Here is a 22,303-nt window from a genome sequence, read left to right as displayed (position 1 = left end):
CATAGCAGGTACCACCATAGCTGTTTCCACTGCTGTAATCATAGCAGGTACCACCACAGTCAGTATGCACTGCTGTAATCATAGCAGGTACCACCACAGTCAGTATGCACTGCTGTAATCATAGCAGGTACCACCACAGCAGTATGTACTGCTGTAATGGTATACACTGCTGTGATCATAGCAGGTACCAACACAGTATGCACTGCTGTAGTCATAGCAGGTACCACCACAGTCAGTATGCACTGATGTAATCATAGCAGGTATCACCACAGTCAGTATCCACTGTTGTAATCATAGCAGGTACCACCACAGCATGCACTGCTGTAATAATAGCAGGTACCACCACAGTCAGTATGCACTGCTGTAATCATAGCAGGTACCAACAGTCAGTATGCACTGCTATAATCATAGCAGGTACCACCACAATATGTACTAATGTAATCATAGCAGGCACGACCACAGTCAGTATGCACTGCTGTAATCATAGCAGGCACCACCAGTCAGTATGCACTGCTGTTATCATAGCAGGTACCACCATAGTCAGTATGCACTGCTGTAATAATAGCAGCTACCACCAGTCAGTATGCACTGCTGGGATCATAGCAGGTACCACAACAGTTAGTATGCACTGCTGTAATCATAGCAGGTACCACCACAGTCAGTATGCACTGCTGTAATCATAGCAGCTACCACCACAGTCAGTATGCACGGCTGGGATCATAGCAGGTATCGCCACAGTCAATATGCACTGCTGTAATCATAGCAGGTACCACCACAGTCAGTATGCACTGCTGTAATCATAGCAGGTACCACCACAGTCAGTATGCACTGCTGTGATCATAGCAGCTACCACCAGTCAGTATGCACTGCTGGGATCATAGCAGATACCATCACAGTCAGTATGCACTACTGTAATCATAGCAGGTACAACCATAGCTGTTTCCACTGCTGTAATCATAGCAGGGACCACCACAGTCAGTATGCACTGCTGTAATCATAGCAGGTACCACCACAGTCAGTATGCACTACTGTAATCATAGCAGCTACCACCAGTCAGTATGCACTGCTGGGATCATAGCAGGTATCACCACAGTCAGTATGCACTGCTGTAATCATAGCAGGTACCACCATAGCTGTTTCCACTACTGTAATCATAGCAGGTATCACCACAGCAGAATGCACTGCTGTAATCATAGTAGGTACCACCACAGCAGTATGCACTGCTGTAATGGTATACACTGCTGTGATCATAGCAGGTACCAACACAGTATGCACTGCTGTAATGGTATACTCTGCTGTGATCATAGCAGGTACCAACACAGTATGCACTGCTGTAGTCATAGCAGGTACCACCACAGTTAGTATGCACTGATGTAATCATAGCAGGTACCACCACAGTCAGTATGCACTGCTGTAATCATAGCAGGTACCACCACAGTCAGTATGCACTGCTGTAATCATTGCAGGTAGGACCACAATATGCACTGCTGTAATCATAGCAGGTACCAAACACAGTATGCACTGCTGTAGTCATAGCAGGTACCACCACAGTCAGTATGCACTGCTGTAATCATAGCAGGTACCACCAGTCAGTATGCACTGCTGTAATTATAGCAGCTACCACCACAGTCAGTATGCACTGCTGTAATCATAGCAGGTACCACCATAGCTGTTTCCACTGCTGTAATCATAGCAGGTACCACCACAGTCAGTATGCACTGCTGTAATCATAGCAGGTACCACCACAGTCAGTATGCACTGCTATAATCATAGCACGTACCACCACAGTATGCACTGCTGTTCGTGAAAGCAAGTTCCACCACAGCATGCACTATTGTAATCATAGCAGATACCACCACAGCAATATGCACTGCTGTGATCATAGCATGTACCACTACAGTCAGTATACACTAACTGTGATCATAGCATGTACCACCACAGTCAGTATGCACTGCTGTAGTGATACTGCTATCGAGTTGGTAGATACTGCTATATAGTGTTACTAGATACTAAAACAGTCAGTATATACCACTACAGTCAGTCAATACTGCTACAGTCAGTATATACTACTATACAGTCAGTACATACTACTACGGTGATTAGCTACTAGAGCCAGTATATACTACTATAGAGTGAGTAGATACTGGTATAGAGTTAGTAGTTACTACTATAGTCAGTGGATACTACTATAGTCAGTGGATACTACTATACAGTTAGTTGTTACTACTATAGAGTCGGTAGATACTACTGTAGGCCCAGTAGATACTACTACGGTCAGTCGTTACTACAATCAGTAAATAATACTCCACAGTCAGTAGCTACTACTGGCTCAGTAGATACTACTATACAGTCAGTAGATACAACTACAGAGTTAATGGATACTACTTCCTCTGTTGTATGTAGGGTGTGTAGGTATATATACCTACGTGGGGGTAAAGATAATTTTTTGAGGGGGGGTGTCCACAATTTTCGGAAACCTTTTACATCAACTATTTACCCCACAATTTCTACAACTTTTTGGACTTTTGCAAGCTTATTATAAGTTTGTTGGTGGAGAAATGTACAAACGGCCCACCGGGCTTTCACAATACCTTAGTATCTGTGTGTATATGTAAGGTTTTTAAGAGAAGTTTTGAAAGATATTTTTCACCCGGGCAACGCCGGGTACTTACCGCTAGTTCTTTTCTTTTTTCTTCTTTTCTTTTCTTTCTTCTTTCTTCTTTTAATATATAAAAGTCTCCGCACGCTCGCGCTTGCGGGGGATTTGGCTCTCAGACGGTGGCCTTCACGTAGAATTTTTTTTGCCAGGCGGCACGCCCTAAGCTCCACGGTGGGAATAGGCTATTCCGTTTTCCCATCCGTAAACTTTAAAGCAGTTTAATTAACACATTAGACCCGTTTCTATTATTATTTATTTACTTATTGCTCGACATCGACCGTACCAACTGACACAATTGCGTGGGGGGGGGGGGGCGGACCCTGCCAAGTGATGTGCGTTCGCTCGAGCTCACGGGGGACATTTCCTTTACGCGTTTTACAGGCAATACATACACATATAACGCTGCCGATATTTCTTCACAGTGTCATGTCCTCTTCGCCCCCCCCCCCCTCCAACACGATGCGTCCAGTTTATACTACAGACTCCATAGATTATAATATTTTACTGCTTACATAGCATTATTCTTGCATTGGCGGGGGATGCTGGGGGGGGGTAGCGGCCCAGCCCCTAGCCTGGCAATGTGCCAACTCCGCCGCCAGGCCACGACGGAGGCTACGCATGGCACAAGGCCTCAACACGGCTATTGTAAGTACAAACTTCCTTGCTTCTTACGCTAACTCAAGTCCATTGTTAAATATTGTTAAACATCCGTTGACAAACATTACAATAATAATGTGTGTGCTGATAAAAAAATCAGCTTCATTGCTTACTATTATGAAACAAAAACGTTGCCAGATATAACTATATTTATCTTTGTGTGCACATAACAACTAACAACTCTGGTTCATTGTTTACTATTAATAGACAAGGCTCAGTCCCATTTACAGCAGCCGCACCTTAACAACTCTAGCACCTCTCAGTTCAACCAGTCTACACAACAAAGGCTCATTCCTAGCAGCAGCCTCAGCCGCACCAACCTCACAATAATAATACAAAATTCCGATCCAGGTGCCTACCTTGGCTCCTCCCCCCCCTCAAACAGTATATATACAAGGACGGGTCTCTTAGAATTTCTCTTTACTTGATACAGCAATCGTGCTGTGACGTTCCACCTGAAGACGGAAGCTTGTGTTGCCTCCGAAACGTCGTGATTTTTATTTCACTTTTATTAATTTTAATTTTATTTTTTACCTACGTGACTTTACCGAAAAAACCTAAGAGTATGAATCCTTGCAGTCACGAAAGCTTCAAATCTAGAATAGAACTATATCTTTACTCAATCGAGATTACAAAATACTACAATTACAAAATACTCACTGAAATTTTTCCTCAAAGAGGGAGAAAGTGTGATCCATCATTGGCAGAGCACCGGTAGGATTCATCAAGCAGAGAGATTCAACCCATAATATGAGAACTGTGATTAATGCATTGGACCTAGCAAAGAGAGGACAGGAAGCCATGCATGCCATTATGCTAGATGGAGATAATAAAACCTTTGACAGAGTTAAAAGGCTGTTTTTGTTTAAAACAATGGGAACATTTTGTCTACACGAATGTTTTATAGACATTTGTAAACTCTTGTATAATGATCCACGATGGGGAGATGTTAACTATCTCGCCTTGTATTCAGGTCATGGCTTCAATCCCGACCCTGACGCCTGTATATTTTGAGTATGCATGTTCTCCCCGTGGTTGTGTTGATTTTTCTTCGAGTTCTTCAGTTGTTTCCCTCCACATTTAGAAACATGCATTTTAGAGTATTGGCTGATATAAATTTCCACGTGATAAGCCACTTCGTTCGGTTATCATTTGTGGCCTGGTCGCTTCTGAAAAAGGGCTATTCAGCTCAGTGGGCCTAACCTGGTAAAATACTAATTATTTATCCGTACGCAACAGAGTTAAACTACAATGAGGTGCCAGACAGGGCTGCCCACTTTCTCCACTCCTATACGCAGTAACAACCGAACCGTTATCTATCAGACAAAATAACAGTCAAAAATTAGAATACACAGGGTAACTTTAAAAAAAAAAGTGGAGCCAGAGACTCTATCCTGGATCTCATGAGTTCTGACCTAGGTTACATTGGGAAAAAAAAGGAAATAAAAATTGTTTATGTGATCATGACATTGAATCGTGATAATCGAATCGCGGGGGGTGGGGTCGGGTTAATTCATAGCGTGCGTCACTCTCAGTGGCTGAGCGAATCATGGGGGTGGGTATGTCTCCTCGGCCAGCACTGCGTGTTCTAACTCGTGAGTGCTTTATAGATGTCTTGATTTTCTTGTAAAAATTGTCTCCAGGACAAAGAATGAATAGATAAACTCCTGGATAGAGCCATAGAATTTCGAGGGTTTACTTTCGTCTCAAACCCTTGAAAATTAAGCCTGTCTGGACTGTAGGAAGTAGTGTGTGGTCATTGGTGAACTGCCCAAAAACTAACTGGAGCAACACTACACATTCAACCTTTATCATCCATTTGGAAAACATCCATCAAGATGTATACATCAAATAAGGGATAGAGTGTCCCTCCTGGAGAGATGTGGGCATTCAATATAACCAAGAATAGTTAACAAAAAATGGAAACTTTTATATTTTGCAGAACATAAAATCCAGGTCTGATATCCCAAATACGCATTTTCTTAGCTTTTTACAGTTTTTTTTACAGGTTCGAGATACTATAACTTAATGGGAAAAGACTTAACAGCAAAAACGCCACCGCTTATAACAAGGTTATGAGATCTCTATTACAACATATCCAAAGTCTACGAAATATTATTAGCATGCAACAACCCAATAAGATGAACAACCAATACAAATTGGGAAGGGGTCGCACACCCAGCCCTTATAGAGTTGCAATGGGGAAGATTTGGAATTCAATCTGTAGAGGCAAATACTCAGCCCTTTGGTGGACCATACAATGACTTCATGGAACATACCGAACAAATCAGAGAAGTGCAAAACTTATCAACGAGTTCTCACTAGACTGTCCAAGATGACCTCCAGGCACTATTCAAAAAGAAGAACGTGCGTTTCTCACTCACCCACACATAAGAGTTTCCTCTCAAAAATAACATCTCATTTCAACAGGATAAATGGCAGAAACCTATCCTTTCGGGCTATAAAACCGAAAAAAATAACAGCAAAACATTCTTGTTAAAAATAAATACATCACAGCAAGGAAAACGATCTTAAACACCTTGAAAAAATGCTAATTTCCATCCATGAAATTTTGGCACAATATCCTGCAGCAACTAAACTATTTTAAACTATACTATTTTAGTATTTTACCAGGTAAGGCCCACTGGGCTATATAGCTCTTTTTCAGAAGCGACCTGGCCACAAATGATAGCTCAATGAAGTGGCTTATCATGTGGAAATTTATACAGTGAGGGAAAAAAGTATTTGATCCCCTGCTGATTTTGTACGTTTGCCCACTGACAAAGAAATGATCAGTCTATAATTTTAATGGCAGGTTTATTTGAACAGTGAGAGACCGAATAACAACAAAAAAATCCAGAAAAAAGCATTTCAAAAATGTCATAAATTAATTTGCATTTGAATGAGGGAAATAAGTATTTGACCCCCTCTCAATCAAAAAGATTTCTGGCTCCTAGGTGTCTTTTACACAGGTATCGAGCTGAGATTAGGTGCACACTCTTAAAGGGAGTACTCTTAATCTCAGCTTGTTACCTGTATAAAAGACACCTGTTCACAGAAGCAATCAATCAATCAGATTCCAAACTCTCCACCATAGCCAAGACCAAAGAGCTCTCCAAGGATGTCAGGGACAAGATTGTAGACCTACACAAGGCTGGAAAGGGCTACAATGCCATCGCCAAGCAGCTTGGTGAGAAGGTGACAACAGTTGGTTCGATTATTCGCAAATGGAAGAAACACAAAAGAACTGTCAATCTCCCTCGGCTTGGGGCTCCATGCAAGATTTCACCTCGTGGAGTTGCAATGATCATGAGAACGGTGAGGAATCAGCCCAGAACTACACGGGAGGATCTTGTCAATGATCTCAAGGCAGCTGGGACCATAGTCACAAAGAAAATAGTTGGTAACGCACTACGCCGTGAAGGACTGAAATCCTGCAGCGCCCACAAGGTCCCCCTGCTCAAGAAAGCACATATACATGCCCGTCTGAAGTTTGCGAATGAACAACTGAATGATTTAGAGGACAAATGGGTGAAAATGTTGTGGTCAGATGAGACCAAAATGGAGCTCTTTGGCATCAACTCAACTCGCTGTGTTTGGAGGAGGAATGCTGCCTATGACCCCAAAAACACCATCCCCACCATCAAACATAGAGGTGGAAACATTATGCTTTGGGGGTGTTTTTCTGCTAAGGGGACAGGACAACTTCACCGCATCAAAGGGACGATGGACAGGGCCATGCACCGTCAAATCTTGGGAGAGAACCTCCTTCCCTCAGCCAGGGCATTGAAAATGGGTCATAGATGGGTATTCCAGCATGACAATGACCCAAAACACACGGCCAAGGCAACAAAGGAGTGGCTCAAGAAGAAGCACATTAAGGTCCTGGAGTGGCCTAGCCAGTCTCCAGACCTTAATCCCATAGACAATCTGTGGAGGGAGCTGAAGGTTCGAGTTGCCAAACGTCAGCCTCGAAACCTTAATGACTTGGAGAAGATCTGCAAAGAGGAGTGGGACAAAATCCCTCCTGAGATGTGTGCAAACCTGGTGGCCAACTACAAGAAACGTCTGACGTCTGTGATTGCCAACAAGGGTTTTGCCACCAAGTACTAAGTCATGTTTTGCAGAGGGGTCAAATACTTATTTCCCTCATTAAAATGCCAATCAATTTATAACATTTTTGACATGCGTTTTTCTGGATTGTTTTTGTTGTTATTCTGTCTCTCACTGTTCAAATAAACCTACCATTAAAATTATAGACTGATCATTTCTTTGTCAGTGGGCAAACGTATACAATCAGCAGGGGATCAAATACTTTTTTCCCTCACTGTAGCAGCCAAATACTCGAAATGCATATTGATTCTAAATGTGGAGAAAAAAAACCAGAGTAACCAGAGAAAAATCCATGCAACCACGGGGAGAACATACAAACTCCAAATATACATGCGTCATGGTTGGCATCGAACCCACGATCTCCTGTATACTAAGTGAGGTAGTTAACATCTGATATCCCAAGATGAAAACTGGTGAATTACAAAAAATATGGGGTTCTTTTCCTTAAGCTATTTACTCTGATGGAGCTCAGACGGAGCCACACTCTGACATTGAATGTAGACATGTAAGAGGAAACACCCGAAAAGACTCCAAGATGCAAGCAGACATACGATCTCCTAGAACACGCCCCTCCATCCCTCACTTCACCATAGTTCGATCCCAAATTCTCTTTTTTGCTATTTAAAAAATAAAACACTTGTAGCTTGAACGGATAGATGTTTGAAAAAAATAAGTCATAACTTAGAAATTAATGGGATTTGGTTCCAATGTCGTATACACATCTGTAAATAAAATGTTGAAAGGCCAAACCAGTATCAAGAGCTAAATATGGAAATTGTCATTGATGTTATAACTTCTGCATAATATGTACAGGTGACACCAAACCTACAAATTTGGCAGTGGTAACACTTGTGCCTCACAGCATGAAGTACCTGGGTTTGATTCCAAACTCGTGTGGCTTTCTGTGTGGAGTTTGTATGGTCTCCCTCTGGTCTGCATTTGTTTCCACAGGGTTCTTTGGTTTCCTCCCACAGCTAAATAAAACAACGCACAATGTAACCGGTAAGAAGAATGTAACCGGTATTGGCTGTCTCTCTGTTCCACCTCTTTGTGCTCAATCACGCTTTCGCCCCTCTCGTCTCACCGCCCTTCACTGGAAAAAACTTCCCCTCCACATTAAGTCACCTCTCCACCCACTAGTTTCCACTCCTCACTCAAAATTCACTTATTATGTCGAGCTTACCCCACAACCCTTTAATCTCCCCCTCAATCACCACCGTTACAGTTCCCTCTTCATATTCTCATTATATGGCTATTACTCATTCCCCATTCATTCAAACCATCCATCATCATTTACTGTCAATTTCGCCTTCACCGAATTCACGCATCACAGATTTGCCCATTGCTTTCTGTCATCTATTGTATTTACCTCATCTCCACCATTACATTCATATAAACCTGGGTTAAGACGCTAGAAAATTCTGCTCAGACTGGCAAATCACTCAATTGGCATTGCACGTAGCAATATTGCCCCCTACAGCAAACAAAACTTGGCGAGACACACCTGACAAGAGCCTCGACTCGGGCAAGGCTCTTCCACTTGTGGACACGAGCAGTTGCCGATGGTTCATAGGCAAGCACAGCCACTAGGCCCTGCAGTGATTACGCGGTACTAATGAGCCCACTGCATTCAGAATTCCTTTCCCTACAAGGCAGCCAGCACCGCTCCAAAGCCCCCCTCCCCCCATTTTACGCTCAATGCCCCCACGCATGCCCCCTTCCATTGGCCATCACGTCCTTGATTCCAACAGGTGAAAGCTCGTAGAGATAATGCATCTCGCTGCGTAAAATGTAACGAAACATTTGGAATGTGTTTATATTTAAAAAAATATTTTGATTAAATGCAAGAATTGTGCTTTACTTAGGCTTTTATCACCAATATTATACGTAATTTGAGGTAGGTCGTGTAAATAAAATGTTGTCATAAACTCTCCTTCACCCGAACACAGTCAATTAATAAAAGTGTGACGTAAAGACATGCCCAAATGTATTTCTCTTTCATTACTGCTTCAGCATACCAGTTTTATTATTACTGCTTAACAGGTCAGATCTCGAGATGTGAGCTTCTGTAAACAAGCAGATGATGCCGGAGATCACTCTCCAGCAACCACACTAGTGGTGCTGAAAACAAATATGAATTGGCTGTATGGGGTCGTAGAGTGTTTACGACACACCTTTTATTTACACGACCTAAACAAAAAAAACTCAAATGTATTTTGCTTTTTAAAAAATCCAGCAAAGTTAGTCACAAATTCAATGTATTACAAAAAATGGAAACGAGCTAAAATTTAACCTCAGATCAGATGCTGTATCTCGCCCTGAAGCTAAACCAATGAACACACTTCTCTGATAATTATTTGCAGTTTGATTCTGGAATGTGGCAGGGAAGTTTTGAAGCTCACCTCTAATTACATATATTAGCACGGTTGGCTACGTACGGTGCGAAAAAAGTTCAACATACATATTCAGGTGTGCCTGTTGGTTGAGTACCCGAATTCAGCAAAGCTAGGGCAAACCCCTACTTGCTATACCACCTTTAATAATAACCTTATAACACAATTTAAACGTGCACAAATTTCACAAATCGGACACATTGTTTCATTGAGAATGTGGAGGCGAAGGGACGGAGCTCACAATCCCTTGTAAAACAAGTCTGAACCTGTGAGAGCCTGAACTGGTGAGGCACTGAACTGGTGAGAAGCTGAACAGGTGAGGCTTGACCTGTTGCTTTGGGTGGTGATTGGATGCTGTGTATGTGCGATGTGCTGTGTATGTACCGTTCTGGCAGAGAGTTCCAGATAGCTGCAGCAGCTATCTGGAACTCTCTGCCAGAACGGTCCTGGTGCTGGGGTCAAGGAGCAGATGTGTAGATGTGTAAACGTGCTCTGTAAGATGCGGCAGTTTGTTGTAGTTGGTGGAGAAGGGTGGGGAGGTGTGGAGAGACACCTTGAAAGGGAGCTCTGTGGCACAGCATAGCGATGTAATGTATCCGTGATTGGATGGGGAGCCAGTGAAACGCTTTTAGTGAAGCCGTGGAAGCCATATTGCCGTGCCTAATTACCAGAACTGCGCTTGACAGGTTGTTTTGAAGCCGCTGTAGTTTGTTGAGGTGTTTTTATGATGTTCCAGTAAGGAAGGCATTACAATAATGAAGTTGAGTGTCGACTATGCTGAAAACCGCAGAGTTTGCAGTGTCTGTGGTCAACATTGTGTGAATGTGATAAAAATCCCTGAGATGATAATTGCCACATCTTTATTGTGTTGAGGATGTGATTGTCGAGTGAGAACGTAGAGTGCAAGGTGATACCAAGGGTTTGATTTGACTAATGGTGGTGCCAGCAATGAGATGTTGGTGCCTACATAAAAAATATATTAATTTCTCAGGGTGTAATAGTTGATTTGACGAAAACCAGTGCTGTAATGTTGATGTACCACTGGAAAATTTAAGTGGGCTCTGAGTGGAGGTTCAAGTGGAGTCTAATTGCGTGTCACCGGTGTCGGTGTGAGAGTTAATGCCGTGACTGTTGGTCAGGTGACCACTTCGGGAGATATAGCCCGAACCAAGTAAAGGACCCAGGATGGATCCTGATGGATGCCGGCAGTGGATGTGATAGTTGAGGACTTGTTGACCTTGTCTAGGCATCTGTCACAGAGATACGATGTGAGCCACTAAAGAGCTGCTGCTGATGTCAAAATCGGATTCCAAGAGCTCAATCAAAGTCTTCTGATTTAAAGTGACGAAGGCGGAAAACATGTCGAGGCAGACGACAGCGACGGTGGAACCAGAGTCGATAAAGACCGGGATGTCGTCAGCGATCTTGAAAGTCAAGTCTCGGTAGAGTGGGCCAGGCAGTCGACAGACTCACGAGGGCAGACAATGGGGTATTAAGCGAAGTCATCTTTGTTTCTGATAAGGATGAAGCACTCAAAGACACTTTGGAGATGGTTTTATGTATGTATATACATGGATACATACTCATGACACTATGGAGATGGTTGATGAGGCAGTCGTTTGTAGGGTCTCTGGGGGCAGAGGCAGGTTGCTTTAATAGAGGTGTCACTTGGCGAAATTTAAGCGCTAGGAGGGAAAATATGGGACTGGAAAGAGGCGTTAGAAATATAAAAACCAGTATTGCAACTCTAAAAGCACAATGCTTGCTGGCCCTGGCTGGGTAGGAGAATCCTGGGGAAAGTTTTTGTGAACAGGAAAGAGAATTTATAATGGGTGCGAAAGGAATGGCCGGGAATTGATCATGACAGGCCAAACGAAATGCCCTGATGGTGCAGGCGATGTTGATACGTTTGTTTCCGACCACAGCGAAAAAAATCCCACAATGTAACTGGTGTTAGCCAAACCTCCCAATGCTATAAATCACCTGCAAATCACTCAATTGGGATTACACACATAAGCAATATCGCCCCTGCTGTGAAAACTTGGCAGAACCCTCCTGAGAATGAGTCGCGAAACTCAGTGAAGCTTTCCTGGGTAAATACATTTAAAATAATAATTAAATACATCAAATTACTGTTAAATAATTAATTTATCTTGGTCTGTGTCGGCATGACTTGTGGGGGCAGTGGAGGTGGAACCCTGGGGGGCTGCAGCCTCCAGTGAGTCCATCACCCACAAGCGCTCCTCCCTGTGCATATCTCTTCACTCAGATTATTCGTAAATACCTTCTGAGTAAATCTCTCTTCTCTCGCTTATGATGGCATGTCTACATCGCTCCTCTAGCATTCGAATGATTCGACCAGCACTCTCCTATCGTGAACATATATATTCCTATGTATTCTGTTTTGTCTCAATGCAGCTCTATTTCATCGGAAAATCTCTATCTGTTTTAAATGCACCCCCTATCTCTTCTGTCTCCTAATTGTATCTGTCGCCATCTCTTTATATATCTTATTCTCGGTCTTCTATCTCTACAACTTTAGTTCAACTATCTATCTTCTCTCATCTCGCATGTAGCCGTCTCATTACTCTTCATCTCTGTTTATTACCTTCTAATCTCATCTCACAACATATCACTTGTACGTGTATATCTCATCGAATCGTACTACATCTCCATCTCTATGATTACATATCTAGCTCTTGTCCTTATCTTTCTTGCCTCATCTCACTAAATCTGTATTGCTTGTGTACATCCATTCTGTCATCTTCTTGCATCTTGAGCTCTCTGCAAAAGTTTGACATGTCACCGGTGGAACACGGATCTAAGGTATTGCCGGATTTGGGGCAGCCACAGATGACGAAGTAGGTGGGGTCAGCCTGAGAAGTGACAAAAGCATGATTTGGAGTCTCGGCAACATATGGGGTAAGGACATTGCGCATTTGAGAGAATATGCAGATGCAGGTAAGAGATCCTGCAAAGTTTAAAGAGAAGCAGAGAGACAGCCCTAGATCAATAATAACACCAAGGTTACAGATGTTCTTAGTGAGCGTAATATCAGAAGTCTGTAAGAGAATACTGGGAGGTGGATCAATACCAAAGATGGAACCGCCATGTGGGGAGGGGCGTCGGACGCAGACGCACGGTAGCAGCAGCAGGGTGCACCAGTGGTAACACTTGTGCCTCGCAGAAAATAGGGGCCTGGGTTCGATGCCTGACTTACGCGTTTTTCCGTGGGAAGTCTGTATGTTATCCCCCCTCTTCTACATGTGTTTCCTCTGGGTTCCTCCCATAGCTAGAATAACCCACACAAGGTAACTGGTATTGGCCAAACATCCCAAAGCGAAACAATGATAAAAAAAAAATTACTCAATTATGATTACACACAGCAAGCGCCGCCCCCTATTGCAAAAACTTGGCAGTACCCCCCTGAAAGTCTTGAGACTAGGTGACACTTTCCTGAGCAAACAAGCAAAATTATACCACATACTTACCTACAACTGTAGCACTCTCCCCAACGTCCCTACCTCTCTAGCCTCACACCTCAGTTAATCCTTTATTCTCTTCCCTGGATTTATGTCCAACCAACGTTGCAGTAAATGTAGAGTGGTTGTGATTGTTGTAGTAATCTATCACTACAGTACACTCACTGTCAATGCAAGGTTGTGATTGTTGCAGTAGTGTATCACCGCAGTACACTGTCAAAACGAGGTTATGGTTGTTGTAGTAATGTATCACACCACAGTACACTCACCGTCAATGTGAGGTTGTGGTAGTTGCAGTAGTGTATCACCACAGTACACTCACTGTCAATGCGAGGTTGTGATTCTTATAGTAATGTATCACCACAGTACACTCACAGTCAATGCGAGCTTGTGGTTGTCGGGGCGGCTTTTCACTGTACCATCTGCCCGACGTGTGATGTTATTTTTTGTTAGAATTATTTTAAATGTTCCTCGTTTTTATTTATGCTACGTACAATGACATGTGTGGCATTTTAAGATGCTTTATAAATGTAGACGCTAAACACTGTAAATTTTATTGATGAAACCTCTCTCTAGGCATTGAATCGACAGTCATTGTTGGGACAGTTAATTACCAATTGCATAGTTTTCATGTGCAAAAAAACTGAATAAAGTCCACGCATGAAATAACACTCAAGCAATCTGTACGACTGCATGATTAACCCATCTGTCCTATGTACCGTTATCCATAGAATCAGAATATTTATTTATCGTGGAGCATCTGATGAGCTATGAAGCTCTATTTCACATGTGTCCAGTAGGGGTGGGTCAGAACATTACAACAATACAAAAATACGATAGGAGTGCAAAGTATAGGAAAGATAAGTCACTAAAAATAAATTAATATGAATAACGTATATTGGTACAAATTGCAAAAGTACAATTCCTGCCGAATTTTCAACACTAAATGCAAGCTTGGGCAAGGCAGTAAAACAAAAACAGTGCCAGACCACACCCAGACAACATGCAGTCCCTCAATAAAATTGCACATTCCAATTGAACTATCAATACCATCGATACATGGGTATCTAAACTAAACAAAATATTTTTCATTTCATCAGGTAAGGCCCACTGAGCTAGAAAGCTATTTTTTACAAGCGATCTGGCCACAAATGATAGCTCAACGAAGCGACTCATCATGTGTGGAAAGGAGCTAAATACTCGAAATACTCTAAACGCACGTTGATTCTAAATGTGGAAGGAAACACCGGAGGACCCGGATAAAAATCCACGCAACCACGGGGAGAACATGCAAACTCCAAATATACAGGCGTCAGGGTCGGGATCGAACCCACGACCTGCTGTATACCAGGCAAGGTAGTTAATAGCGGGTGGAGGCCTCGCACACACACACAGGCTTGTAATCCAACAAATACGATTATACAGCAGTGGATTAGACTCAGTTCCTTGCCTACAACCTCTGGCAGTACCAGCATCAGTTCCAAGCAAAGCCTGACTGCTGATAAGACACTGAATGTCCAAACCAGTCCAGAGTTTTGCAAGTGTTGAACAAATGCTTCTGAAATTGTGCACTCTCAGATGGCCTTGTGGCTGATGGGATGCGTAAAAGCATATTGACTTGAAGCAGGGATGGAATTCCAGATGTTGCAGGCCAGATATGTGAAGAAGCCATACCTGTTTACTAATTTACTCTGCCAGGGTGGTTTAGTGGTGCCGACGCAGAAGGAACTGGCAAGTGTGCCAAGTATCTGCAGGAACAGGGGCCACACTTGGAGAGCACACGGCGTCTCGCTCGGCCAGGGCCACACCGCAGATCGCAGAGCAAGCGTCAAGCAGCGGAGAATACTCCAGCACGTGTTTCTCCAGTGCTCGCATTCTCTCCACAGATCACAGCAGAACACTGTAAACATGCCGTCTCTTTTACATGAAAATGAGAAGGCACTGCGCTTTTGGGATTCTGTAACAAAGGACTGGAAGTACCAAAGCCCGCTCATGTCTGAAGGCTGCACGTTTCAGGAAAGGAATATTTATTTATACTGGAGGATTTCGATGAGTGATAAAGCTCTTTCTTCAAAGATGTCCACTAGGGGCGAGTCAGAATGTTACAACAAACAATACATAAAGACGATAGCAGTGCAAAGTATAGGAAAGGTAAATAACTGATTTAAAATATATACAAGTAAAACTGAAGTATTTTCTTTCTTATCAGGTAAAGCCCACTGAGGTTATTTTTCACAAATTATAGTAGGCAGCATGGCGAGTGAAACGTACGCACAATCACACATTGCTGCGACCAAGTTACTTGCAAGCAACGTTGACAGCAGCTTTTGTTTAGATGGAACTGCTATGTGCAAAAGACACCGAGGGGGTGCGCACAGAGAACAGCCACAGCAAGCCAGTCGACGTCTCTGCGCAGCGTCGTTGGAACGTTATCACTTTGCACGATTGGGTTTCTCTGGGCATCCTAGTTTGTCCTCTCACTAAAAAATACTAAAGGACGATAACATCCAAAAGCTGTACCTTTGAGAAAAAGGCTTGGAAACTGTGGGGTTTCCATAGATAAACAATCATTGTTATTAATATTATAAATAAAAACACGTATCTGTGCTTGCTCACTGTCAAGTGATGAATGTGAATAGACAGAAACAAGATTCACTTTCTACTGCATCTGTACATGAAACTTGGCAGTGTTGTGTTTGGCAGGGATGCGATTTCAAATGTTTTTGGAAGGATATTGTTGTTCTTCTCATTTTCATTGCTCTTTGGATTTGTGAAAAAGTGATAGCTCATGTAACTGTTTTCAGACGTTAACGAATTTCCCCTGAAAACCGCTGACAGACACCTGTGTTCAGCTTGGCATGTGGGGTCCTTGCTGTTTGACACAACCCCACCACGACTGCTGGTTCCACATTGGCCGTCGCAGCTCATATTTAACCCACATATTCATAACGGCTCAGTTACCAAGGACTGGGAGTGATGTCCGCTTTGATTTTGCAGCTCATGGGAAACATTGTTAGAATTGTGATTTAGTACGATTTCGGATTCGCGCCATGCTTATAGCGCAAGGACAGCCCTAAGGCACTGTTTGAGACAAACTGAAGCAGTTTCATAGTAGGAGGCGATATTGCACGTGTCATCCCAAATGAGTAATTATCGTGTAATTTATAACATTTGGCAACATGGACCATGACACCACATATTGGATTAATGACAAGGGCAGTCTGCTGGATTCCAGTCACAAACTGGTCACATTGTTATCAACACATCTTGAAGGTGAGGAATGTTGCACGTGCGACAGTTCTGCTATTAGGTGCATTTCACCTTGAGTTTGACAGCACTGCCAAGGATAATTTCACTCCAGTAAAAAAATGCTGCCCACTGTTCACACGGCAATGGTCTGCATGCATTTCATTCAAAAAATATTCTCTCTCTGTAAGTAGTTGTAATACACATACGTCAATTACTTCTTGTGTGTCCGTTTTGCAAGTGCATCCATCACACCTGCGGAAGGATCACATCACTTCACTGCGTTGTGCAACCATGGCTATATTTTGGCAATGTGCATAAATGGCGGTCGACCCAAACCTGTTGATCAAGGACGATCTAAATTGCATCCCGCGGCCACGTCTGGGATCCTGAAAGCCGTTGTAGAACCACGCGCAAACTCTGCATGACACGAGCACATGGGCTTCAAGCAACAAGTCCCACAAAATGTCTGATCCCCAACCCCACCACCACACTGCTTGGCTTCCAACTTCGATAGGCAACGCTTAACCGAACCAGCACAAACCATAGAAGACATGGACAACCAATGCACAAGTGGTAAAAAAAAGAATCAAAGACTCACCTGTGTGCAACTGTGGTGCTAAACTCCAAACCATTGACTATAACTCCACACTGCCCCAAGTATACATGTGATGGAAGTGGGTGATTCTGCAATTCTACCAACTCTCAAACCATTAATTGAATGGCAAAATCATTCACAAATGATTATCTGATGGTTGCTCTATATAGGCCATAGAAAAAAAGAAGACATGGCAACTTAAAACTGTATCAAAGAAGTGCATTTGGCGCACAACAAAAACGTACCAGAGTCGTCTTAAATTTCCACGTTGGTGCCAACAGCATCAGCCACAACTCTGATGTAAGGAGCAAGAAAATGAACGCAGTTCCTCTCCTTGGCTCGACCGCAATGCCAATCTGTTAAAGTATTTTTAGCAGCCGGTCACGTGACTTCCCCTTAATGATGGTGCGGGCAATCGCCTGCCTGTCATTGAGTCCTGCGGTGCGCTGGCGCCCCCGACAAGCACAAGTTACTGTGTCGTGCCCACACTGTGGGTTCACATGAGCAGGTCTGAGTTCACGAGCAGTGCCGATGCAGAGGATTTCAGAGTTCGGGTATGTACAGCATACACGTTACCCTCTTATTTAAGCGATGGCTTGGCTTTGGCTCAAGTGAGCAGGCTCAAAACTATGGTTAAGTTGAATCACTATGGATCTGAGCATAATCCGAGCCAAGCTCAGAATATCCATGAGTCGGGTCTGAGCCAGGCCTGAGCCAAGCCATGGCCGAGCCAATCAGTAAAAGATAAAAAAAGTATTGAAGAGTACTTCCCTGGGTGAATAAATGCTCCTTAAAAATGTTACGATCGGGAGGTGATCAAGGCTAATGCGGTTGATGCCACCACACGTCACCATTGCCTTCTTCCCTCTTGCTTTATAGGACAGTTGTAAAGTTCACAGCTGCTCCCCAAGGTCCACTCTCAAGAGTATCTTACCATCTGGCGATAATGTCTGCCCCCTCCAGTGCCCTTCTTGGTGGCCTGCCCTCCTGCAACCTACACGTGTATTCCTAGCATGGCAACTTCAATTATTCTACATGCTTCATAAATCCCCTGCCGGACGAGGGCCTCCTTATATTGTGTGGGTTGTAGTGGTTACGTGACCACACTTCAACACGGTAGTCAGTGCGGGTTAGTTTAAGGAAGATGGACCCATGGCCTGTTCAGATATCATTCACCGTTGATGTCAACCATGGCAGGGAAGTAAACTTGTGTTTAAGGGTGTGCATTGGTAACACTCGGACCTTGCAGCAGGAAGCCCCTGGGTCAGATTCCTGAGCGTTTGTATGTTCACCCACTATTTTACATGGATTTCCTATGGATTCTCCAGTTTCCTACCATAGATAAAAAAAAGCCCATTGGAACTGGTATTGGCCAAACATCTCAATGCTGGAAAATTACCTGCAAATTATTTAATTGGGACTACACACTGTAGCAACATTGTCCGCTAATGCGAAAAAACTGGGCAGGACCCTCCGGAAAAACAGTCTATCGACTGAATGAGGCCTTCCTCGGTAAACAAGCAGAATAATAATTACACAAAAAATACCTGGTGAGTGAAAAAACAGTTTTCAATACACACATACCATTTTTGCAGTGGCCAAAATTATTTTACTGGAGAAAATTATCCTTGCTATGAGGCATATTGTGCCACTCAGCCCACCCCGCATTGCTGTTCTGGCTCTGCTCTGACATTGTTGTTCTTTATTTTATAGCTATGTTTGCGATGAGCTTCAGAGTTGCGTGATACTTTAAGTGAGAGGTATCAGGATTTTTAGTTGAGTAGCGATTTGCAAAGGTGTAGTTTGTTGGCTACTTCATTTAATGTCATTCTTGATCGTATTTGCTAAAACTGTAAAAGGTAAAAGACAGCAAAACATTCGGCAATCACAATAGGTCAATTAATCTTGAAAGACGAGTACGTGGGGAAGGCAGGTTTGTCCAATATAACTTTAGCTGGTGCACTGCAGTTTTTGTTTTTGGTGAGAATGCATATTGGAGAATTAACGTGTGTAAATCAAGCCGATGGTAGCTGTTAAGAACAGGGCTAATGCCTCTTTAGCACAGGTGTCAGTAGGAAGTGCGAATGTGAGGATGCTGGAAGACTTTGCATGTAGTAATATGGATAACGCAGTTGGTTGTGAAAATGTATTTTCGTGACAAACTGCGAGCAGGGGTCCATGTTGGACTATATAACACCCTGGTAGAAGAGAGGCCAGCTTGAATAGCAGTGTGCCAACAGTTGCCAAAACAACCAATTTTCCTTCAAGGTGTTCATGACAAAGTCCAACCTGGTCTCTACTAAGGCCATACAACTGATACTGCCCTTTTTAGGAGATTATCTTCTATTTAGGATTCATATTGCGCCCTTTCAAGATTGTCTCCTCGTGAATTCAGACCATGCCCGCTTAACCTCGTGGATCTCCGAGAACGCACTGCCGCTGTTCACACCACTGAGCCGCCCCAGCCTCCGTGAACACCTTAAATACTATTGGATCATTCTACGTCAACTCCAACAAAATTCTGGGAGATTCCCACATCAAGCTTTGGATTTTATGTTGTTGTAGTGGAAGATACGGATAAGATATACTATACCAAATAATTCAGATACTCTTCGGTTCTTTCGGTAAAGTCACGTAGGTATAAAATTTTATAAATCACGTTTCGGGCGCAACACAAGCATCTGTCATCAGGTGGGAAAGCATGATCTGCTTCTGAGGCAGATCAAATAATTAAGCTCAGTGAAGAATATTTACTTAGCACTCACCTTTAGCAGGCCGAAATTCTTGCATTGGCTAGCAGCAACATCACTAAAGTGACTGACCAGCCTCATACCTGGGAGGCTCTCGTAAATGTAGCCGATTACAACTTTGATAAAAGCATGAACAGTGATAGGAACATGCCACAACGAGTCACTGACAAGAGAGATACTCATGCACTGGACTTTGTCCTATTTGAGATAGTGGCCTGTAAATGGGTGAAGGATGACCTATCAGTTGTTCCAGTGAGGTCCCTCGATTACATCTTGGACAATGAATCGGTAGTTTTCACTAAGGCTGTGGCATCTGTACGACTGACCTCGCAAGAACAGAGGAAGGGTGGCTTGCGACATTTTGACTTATCATGACCAGGTTGCACCCACGGTCAGAATGATCCCACTGGTTAAGTGTGCCGATGTCCTCATCCCCAAGTCAGCTTGTGTGGATCTGGACATCAGGTCGTCACAGAAAGCTTCACGACCCGGACATTTATCACATCGATGCTTCATTCAGTTCCTGCCGATACTGCTTCAGCTGCGCAGCTGTACCACGACACCAGACCTCGTCCGCATTTCTTCCACGAATAAAAATCACTGTGAGCAATACTTCAGCCCAGTATCTGTGGGTTTTTAAAGATTACCAGGCAAACTCATCATATTACCTGTGGATACTATCACAGACAAAATAAGTTATAGTCGCTCATACGATGAGAACTTCTCTCTTACTCAAATTGTATCATCCACCAAAAGTGCCACTCACATCAGAGATGCACAGCAATTCCATTGCAAAATTGGTCCAAAACTCACTCTTGATATACTGTTGCCCCATGACGTGATTTATCATATCTCCGCACCATTTGTTAATTAAATGCAAACACAATACAATTGGATTTCAATATCATTGAAGAGGCTTTTATATCCCTAAGACTTGCGTAATGCGACCAAGATAACATGTGTAACCTTTATGAGCCCTAAGGTTTTTTCCAAACTGTATCCTTGTGCAATATCATACGGCTCCACTGACGAAAATGTTACAGCCTATAGATATAAATTAAAGTACAGTATATGTATATCTATAGGTCCATGCCTTGTATCTTTACGTTGTTGCATATTCCTGCATGTTTAGATATCTGTCTATACGTCTTTATATGTCCATACGTCTATCCATGTCTGTTTACGTGTATATTTGTACATCTTCGTCTTTCTATCCGTAAGTGAATGTTTTGTATACCTCCATGTCTGTATTTTAGATGGCTGTTGGCATGTCTATATGGTTGTCTTTGTCTGCTTGTCTCTACGCATGTCTCTTATATGTGCTGGCTGTAAGGAACCCCGCATGTCAGCGAGGGTGAGGAGCCAGTCGCCTCGCGTCTTCCCGGAACTCCCCCCACTCCATAGACACGAGGCGGCCAAGTGGCCCCTCAGCCAGATGGGATTTGGTGATGGAGATCTTGGTGGTGTAATTGACGGTATTGGTGGTCATGTGGCAGTAATGTAGTTGTGATGATTATCGTGATGTGGTAAAGTGGACATGTGGCGGCGATGATGTGGCGGTGTTGGTGGTAATGATTGTGTTCATGGTGTTGTGGTAATTATGTGATGCGGCAGTGGTGATGGTTGTGGGGGTGTTGAGACGCGGGTGTAAGCGTCACGCAGGGAGAGGTGATAACGCAGCCGCCGCTCCCTTTGCCACCTGCGGCCCACGTCAGGCGGCGTTGGAAGTCGCCTCGCCCGCCCTGGCGGCTGTCTCACAGCAGCGCGACGCGCGAGCTCCTTTTCAGGCGCGAACGAGAGGCTTGTAGAACCGCGCTCCGCCTCTGGAGCCGCCGCGCAGAGCGCTCACCTCTCACGCCGCTGCCTCTCACGCCACTGTCTCCTCCGCCGCCTCCTCCTTCTCACGCCACTCGCCGCCGCCGCCTTCTCGCCTGTCGCCGCGCCGTATCGCAGCAGGTAGTGAGTGGAGAGAGGCCGCGGGCGGGGTCACGTGCTGCGGGCGGACACGAGGGGCGCCATCTTGCCGAGGGGAAGCCGCCAGCGTTCACCAGTCGCGCGTCGCGGGTTGGTGACGTGTGCGAGAGGCGGCCTTCCCCTAGAAACATGGCCGGCGGGACCCCGCCCCGCGCAACCGACGTGTAAACAGCGGCCATCTTATCTGGGGGAGAAACGCTTTTTAATTAGAATCTTTGTTGATACAGAACTGGGGGGAATCCGATGAGATGTGAAGCTCTTTTTCAAAGATGTCCAGTAGGGGCGGGTCAGAAAGTTACAATACAAAACACGATAGAAGTGAAAAATATAAGAAAGGTAAAGAAATCAATCTAAAATAAACAACTGGATGTATTTTATCAGGCAAAGCCCACTGATATACTTATTTTTCAGAAGCGACCTGGCAACAAATT

The 22,303-nt window shown here is 43.7% G+C and overlaps 1 protein-coding gene across 1 annotated transcript in view; it reads right to left on the bottom strand.

Annotated features, from left to right (window-relative positions):
- Positions 1-21,901, bottom strand: part of LOC133351533 (GTPase HRas) — an 88,858-nt gene extending 66,957 nt beyond the window's left edge. The window contains exon 1 of the mRNA XM_061566820.1: positions 21,748-21,901. The gene's annotated coding sequence lies outside the window, so the exon portion shown is untranslated. The remainder of the gene's footprint in view (positions 1-21,747) is intronic.
- Between the last annotated feature and the right edge of the window lie 402 nt (positions 21,902-22,303).

Source organism: Lethenteron reissneri, chromosome 37, assembly GCF_015708825.2.
Source record: "Lethenteron reissneri isolate LAM-NWPU_2019-01 chromosome 37, ASM1570882v1, whole genome shotgun sequence".
Lineage (NCBI taxonomy): Eukaryota > Metazoa > Chordata > Hyperoartia > Petromyzontiformes > Petromyzontidae > Lethenteron > Lethenteron reissneri.
The sequence above is the reverse complement of the archived record's forward strand: the minus strand, read 5'-3'. Positions and strand labels throughout refer to the sequence as shown.